Below are 6,565 nucleotides of genomic sequence, written 5' to 3'. Positions count from 1 at the left end.
GAGTCTGAGTCTCACTCTGTCGCCCAGACTGGAGTGCAGTGGTCGTTCCCGGCCACCGCAGCCTCGACCTGCTGGGCTCCGGCGATCCTTCCACCCCAGCCTTCCTAGTAGCTGGAACTACAGGAGCACCACGCCCGGCTCATTTTTTGATTTATGGTAGAGATGAGGTTTCGCCTGCCCAGGCGGGTCTCGAACCTGCGGGCTCAGGCAATCCACTCACCTCAGCCTCCCAAAGGCGCGGGATTACAGGCTGAGACACCGAGCCCGGCAATTTTTAAAATTTTATTGAAGAGACAAGGTCTTGCCATGTTGTCCAGGCTGGTCTTGAACCCCTGGGTTCAGACAATCCTCTCGCCTCTGCCTCCCAAAGTGCTGGGATTACAGGCGTGAGTCGCTGCACCCAGCTTTGTCATTCATTTCCTTTTTAAGTGAACAAAACAAGTTTACTTTCACTTAGTTTTATTTTTGTAAAATCTATCAGAAAGTGTTTTGAAAAAAATATACCAAAAGGTCACCTGTGGTCATTTCTGGTTCTGGAAAGATTTGAAGTGATTTTTAATTTAGGTTATTTTCCGCTTATCTCTGTTTTCTCATTTTCCTACAGTGGTGTTTGTGGCATGTGGTGGGTTTTATGTAAGATGTGTTTTGTGAGAGTTTGTGTGCATGCATTGATGGGCATATGTACGTGTGTGGGTGTATTGTGCTCTTGCATGTGTGACATGTGCACATGAGATGTGTGTGCACATGTGAGTTGGTGACATGTGTGAGTGTATTGGTGTATGGGTGTGTATGAATAAGTGGGTGTTCATGTGTGAAGCATGTGAACCTGTGTGATGTGTGTGTTGTGTGTCTGTGACTGTGGTGTGGGACATGAGTGTGTGTGAAGAATGTGTGTGTGACTGTGATGTGTGTGTTCAGTCAGAACTTCATTGACCCAGCTGGACAGAATAAGCATTAGTCATTTCCTAGAGCATGACCTCCCCCTCCATCCACGTGACCTGACCTTCAGCTCGCTAACCCCACCTCTGCCACGCTCCCACCAGGTGACATGAGGCCCTGAGCCAACTGTTCAATTCTTCAACCCTTAAATGTCACAACAAAAATTCCCATTATGAGTCTGTCGGGTGTGTGAGTTATGAGCCTGCATATGACAATAAAAACAATGTCATGTAAAAAGGGGGTTCCTGCCTCCCCCCAGGGATGCTAGGAAGGAAAAACACTTTGGAGATCAGAAAGCAAAATCTACATTTAGGAATGTTCTCTAAAGATCCCCTGCAAGAGGGTACAACACTCATTGAGAGACGGGTGGTGACAGAGGGCAGGAAACCCCTTCCCACAGGACACTGTAGAGCAAGAAACTGTATGCCGAGACCACAGAGCCCTGGGTATCATCTCTGTGGCCAGAATGACTGTCTCAAGGGGCAAGCCTAAGGAAACACTCCCTGTGGGTTTGGAAAGCTTGGTGCCGCAGATGCCATTGGTTGGGTTTTGTGTCATGAATCCCTGAGGAAAAGATGAAGTTCTGCATTTTAATAAAGAAAGAAAGGGAAAGACCAGTGTGGTTCACAGAATAATGATCTCCAAAGATGTTCATGCCCACGCCGGGCCGGTGGCTCAGCCTGTAATCCCGTGCTTTTGGGAGGGTGAGGTGAGTGAATTGCCTGAGCCCACAGGTTCAAGAGCCACCTGGGCAACTTGGCAAGACCTCATCTCTACAATAAATCAAAAATTAGCCGGGCGTGGTAGCGTGCGCCTGTAGTTCCAGCTACTTGGAAGGCTGAGGTGGGAGGATCGCTGGAGCCCAGCAGGTCGAGGCTGCGGTGGCCGGGAGCATGCCACTGCACTCCAGTCTGGGCAACAGAGTAAGACTCCAACTCAAAAAAAAAAGATATTCATACCTAATCTCCAGAACTTATGCAAATGCCTATGTGGCAAAAGGGACTTTTGGATGGGTTCGTTAATTTCATGTCTCGGCTTGGCTGGACCCTGATACGTGGTCAGGCATTACTTTTGGTGTTTCCATAAGGGTGTTTGGGGATGAGATTAACATTTATATCAGTGGGCTTTGAGTAAAGCAGATTGTACACTCTAATGTGGGTGGACCTCACCTAATCATTTGAAGGCCAAAAAGAACAGGAGACCAACCTCCCTCAAGGATGAGCAAATTCTGCAGCAGATGGGCATTGAGCTTGAATTGCAACATGGACTCTTCCCTAGGTTTCCAGCCTGCTGGCCCGCTCTGCAGATTTTGAACATGCCAGTCTCCATGATTGTATGAACCAGTTCCTTAACATAAATCTCTTCCTATATATACACATATCCTATTGGTCTGTTCCCCTGGAGAATACTGACTAATACATCCACAAATGTGATTAAGGGCACAGACCTGAGATGGGGAAATGATACTGGATAATCTGGGTGGAGCCAATTTCAAATCCTTCAAATCAGAGAACCTTTCCTGGCTGGTCAGAGAGATGAGACAGAGAAGAGATTAGAGATGTGAGCAGGTGCAACTCATCATGGTTGGCTTTGAAAGGAAGGGGCCACAAGCCAAGGAATGACGGTGGATTCTAGAGCTGCAAACAGCCCCCGCTGACAGCCAACAAGGAGGCCAGGACCTCAGGCCTACGGCCACAGAGAGCTAAACTCTGCCAACCACCCAAAAGATCCAGGACACAGACTTGACCCTGGAGCCTCCAGGAAGGAACACAGCCTGCTGACCCCTTGACTATAGCCCAGGAGATGCATGTCAGAGTGCTGACCTGCAGAACTGTAAGATAATAAATTTATGTCGCTTAAGCTGCTAAGTTTGTGGTAAAATATCATGGCAACCCTGAAAACTATATAATATAATGCACACTAAAACTATAACACTAACACAACTCGTTCCTTAGTTTGGGGGCATCCCCAAGTGGACCCTGACACCAGGAGAATACTCAGTAGACATACCTTGCATCCAAATTCTCCTCCCATGCATTTTAATTTATTTAATTAGTTATACTTTATACATGCCTGAATCCTGGGTGACAATCACCCACCCACTAGGGTCCTTCCCAAAGACCACTTGACAATGCGCTTTTCCCACAAAAAGCCTATTTCACACAAAACCACATGGAAGTCACAGGAGCTGGGAAGGTGGGGAGACAATGGTGCCGGCCAAGGGTGGGGGAATCAGGATCCACGGTTTCCAAATTTTGAAAGCTCTACACAGCCCAGACTTAAAGTGAAAAGCCTTTTAAGCCAAACAGAATAGAAGAAGCCCTTTGGTGGCAAAGGATTTGCACAGCAGAAAGCCCAAGTCAAAATCCCACCAAGTGGATTCTACTCAAACGAGATCCCCTTAGTCTAAAACGACTACAAATGACTTTCCCCTGGCAGACACCCTCCGCCCAGCACGGTCTTTCTGCCCACCCCAAAGCAGCAGGAGAAAGGTGTGCGGTCCTTCTCCCTGTTAGCTGGAATGAGGATGGAGCGAGCCCGTGCTGGGTACTGTGTCTGCCTCCTAGAGATGCTCCCCTGATCTTCTGCCTGCACTTAGCAGGCACATCAGAGCGCCTCGCCTTTTGCTTCTTTGGCCAAAGAGAAGTCCCAGCAGCAGATGGGGTGGGAGGTGGGGCGACTCGAGGCAGCTTTGCCGAGGCTTCTAAACCTCAGAGACCTCAGGCCTACGGCCACAGAGAGCTGAACTCTGCCAACCACCCAAAAGATCCAGGACACAGACTCAGCCCTGGAGTCTCCAGGAAGGAACACAGCCTGCTGACACCTTGACTCCCGCAGGCCTGGGGCTGCTAGTGGCTCCCACTCTCGTTGGTGGGTGTCAGGTTCTTTCCCCACACCGCACTGGTTCCCCTGACGCCACCGTGCACAGGCCTCCACTACACAAAAACCCGCTTCACTTGGCTGTTCCAAGCGAGTCTCCCTTCCCCAGTTGCCACGCCCACTCATCTACCACCCGACTCCTCCTCCTCGGTGACAACAGACCTGATCCTTCCATTTAAAATAACGCGCTCAACCTGTAATCCCGCGCTTTGGGAGGCTGAGGTGAGCGGATTTCCTGAGCCCGCGGGTTCGAGACCCGCCTGGGCAACTTGGCGAGACCTCATCTCTACAATAAATCAAAAATTAGCCGGACGTGGTAGCGCGTGCCTGTAGTTCCAGCTACTCGGAAGGCTGAGGCGGAAGGATCTCCGGAGCCCAGCAGGTCGAGGCTGCGGTGGCCGGGAGTGTGTTGCTGCACTCCGGTCTGGGCGACAGAGTGAGACTCCAACTCAAAAAATGAATAAATAATTAATTAAATAAGTAAATAAAATAATGCAGTCCTCCGACTGATGACCGATTGCTGCACCTGAAGTCCTGCAGGTAGTAAGAGGAGCCCGGTTAGCCCTCAGGCCACATTTCAAATCCCACCCCCTCTCCCCTACACCAGGTCGGCTGAGAAGAATGATGTACGGTGTATCGTGTCTCCCTGTGGAAGGCATGCTCCCTGGGCCAGGGTCCGCACCTGTCTTGTCTATAATTGTAACCCAAGGCCTAGGGCAGTGCTCAGCACCCAGTGCACCTGCTGCACGCTTGTGGAATGCTAGGAGGAAGTGGGGTGGGGAGGCACCAGGCCATGCATGAGTGTGTCATCACAGGCACTTTGAGAAAGTGTAGAGGACCAGCCCTAAGCACAAGGTCACAGATCTCTGCAGGGAGGGAGGAGGGAGGTAAGCGGTGAGCGGGACTGAGGCGCTGGTACTGGAAGGAAGGGACGGGCCTGGCGGCGGGGTTGGAGGAGGGGAGGCCGTCCGCGCTCCGAGGGGAGGCGGGCTGCCCGGGGGACTCGCGCGCAGAATCCCCAGCGAAAACAGAGGCCTCCGCGGCCTTGACGTTCAGAGGCCGGGACAGGAGGAGCCAGCCGGGCCACCGAGCAGAGGCGGACTCTGCGATGGCCGCCCCACGGCACGGTCTGACCCACGGGGTCGCGACTCTTGGCGCTCACGTGCGAGGACCGCCGGCTCCACCCGGAGCACCGTGCCCCGGAGGCTGCCTGCTTCTTTTTCTTTTCTTTTTTTTTTGGAGTGGGAGTCTCACTCTGTCGCCCAGACTGGAGTGCAGTGGCCGGTCCCTGTGCCGCAACATGACTCTAAGACCAGCTGTTTTGGCACCAGCAACCATCCATGGAGAACTGGAGCATCGGAAGAGTCTGCCAGTGAAAGATGATATAGGGCCGCTGTCACTGGGACAGTGGGACAGGCTCCCTCACTGGGGACCTCTCCAGCTTCTGGTTTGAGGCCTAGGGCTCTTTAACTGAGCCTCTGCCCTGAGGGTCCTTGAGCCTGGTCTTTTGCTCTATGGCGTGGGGATGCTACTGAAGTGTTCCCTCAACCTCCATTCTTCCAGAAGGTTTAGAACAGCCCAATGTAGACCCAGGGACTGTGATTAGTGAGCAAATATGGAAACCCTGGGCAGAATGCCAACGTGAGAGGGGGAGGTTGGGAGGCTCTGGGTTTGGCCTCTGTGGAGAGAACAGGAGAGGTTGAAATCCCAGTCAGGGAGACTCCAAGGGCTGCTCTAACGGTCTCAGAGGGATCCTTTCAGACTGCGGGAGGCTGGGTCTAGCCCAGGGACTTCAGAGGAGCTTGCCCAGGACTGCTGGTCCTGTAGTGGAGACCTCTTCCTCAGCGCCGTCTGTCCCCTAAGCACCACCGGGAAGGCTGGCAGACCTCAGGCTCGTGGGGTGAAAGGGCTTTAATGGCTAGTGAAGCCCAGGCCAGGAGCTCATGAGCTGTCAGACTGAAGCCAGGATGGGAGCAGGGCCATGCACCTGGGCTTGGGAGGACCACCCCTGAACAAGGCAGGCCACAGTCCCAAGAGATGAGTCTAGTTGGGGTAGATGGGGTTGAAGTGGCTCAGGCCAAGCCCCATGGGACTACACTGAGCTTCTCAGACCCCTCCACCACACTCTTTGGCTGGTGCTGGGGCAGCTGGGGTGGACACAGCAGTGAGGTCAAGGAGCAAGGGAGGAGGACAAGGCTGAAAATTGTTGAATGCGCTGGGAATCACAGGTGTGACTCAGAGATGATTATGGAGGGAGGGCAAATGGGCCACATACCAGGCAAGAAGCCAGCAGCCAAGGGAAACACAGCCTCCAGCTTCTGAGACCCAGTGGGGACAGGAGCTGGGCTGCAGGCACTTGGAATGACACGCCCCGCTGCAGCCCCAAATAGCCCTTCAGCAGACTTTGCTTAAGGCACAAAGAGAAGGGATGTCTTGTACAGATGAGGGGTGGGTGTGTGGTTGGATCTGACGAACAGGCCTGGGAGCTCTCCCTGCCTGTTCTCTCTGACTCCGTCTCTTAGTTCACCATTGTTTCCGCTCCTGAGTTTCGGGAAACTGCCTCAGGCTGAATGGAAGTCCAAGTTCTATTCCAGATACCCAGCAGGGAGACTCTGAGTCAGGGTGTGGGTGCTACATCCACGGCCATGCAGGGTGGTACTGTCCCATGTGATGAATACACACTTGGAGGGTGGGGGGCGCTAAGGGGGCAATGCTGAGGCAATTGGCTTGTGCACTGGGCAGGGGT

The sequence above is a fragment of the Carlito syrichta genome, unplaced genomic scaffold (assembly GCF_000164805.1).
Source record: "Carlito syrichta isolate Samal-C Ts95f unplaced genomic scaffold, Tarsius_syrichta-2.0.1 Scaffold302055, whole genome shotgun sequence".
NCBI lineage: Eukaryota > Metazoa > Chordata > Mammalia > Primates > Tarsiidae > Carlito > Carlito syrichta.
The sequence above is the reverse complement of the archived record's forward strand: the minus strand, read 5'-3'. Positions refer to the sequence as shown.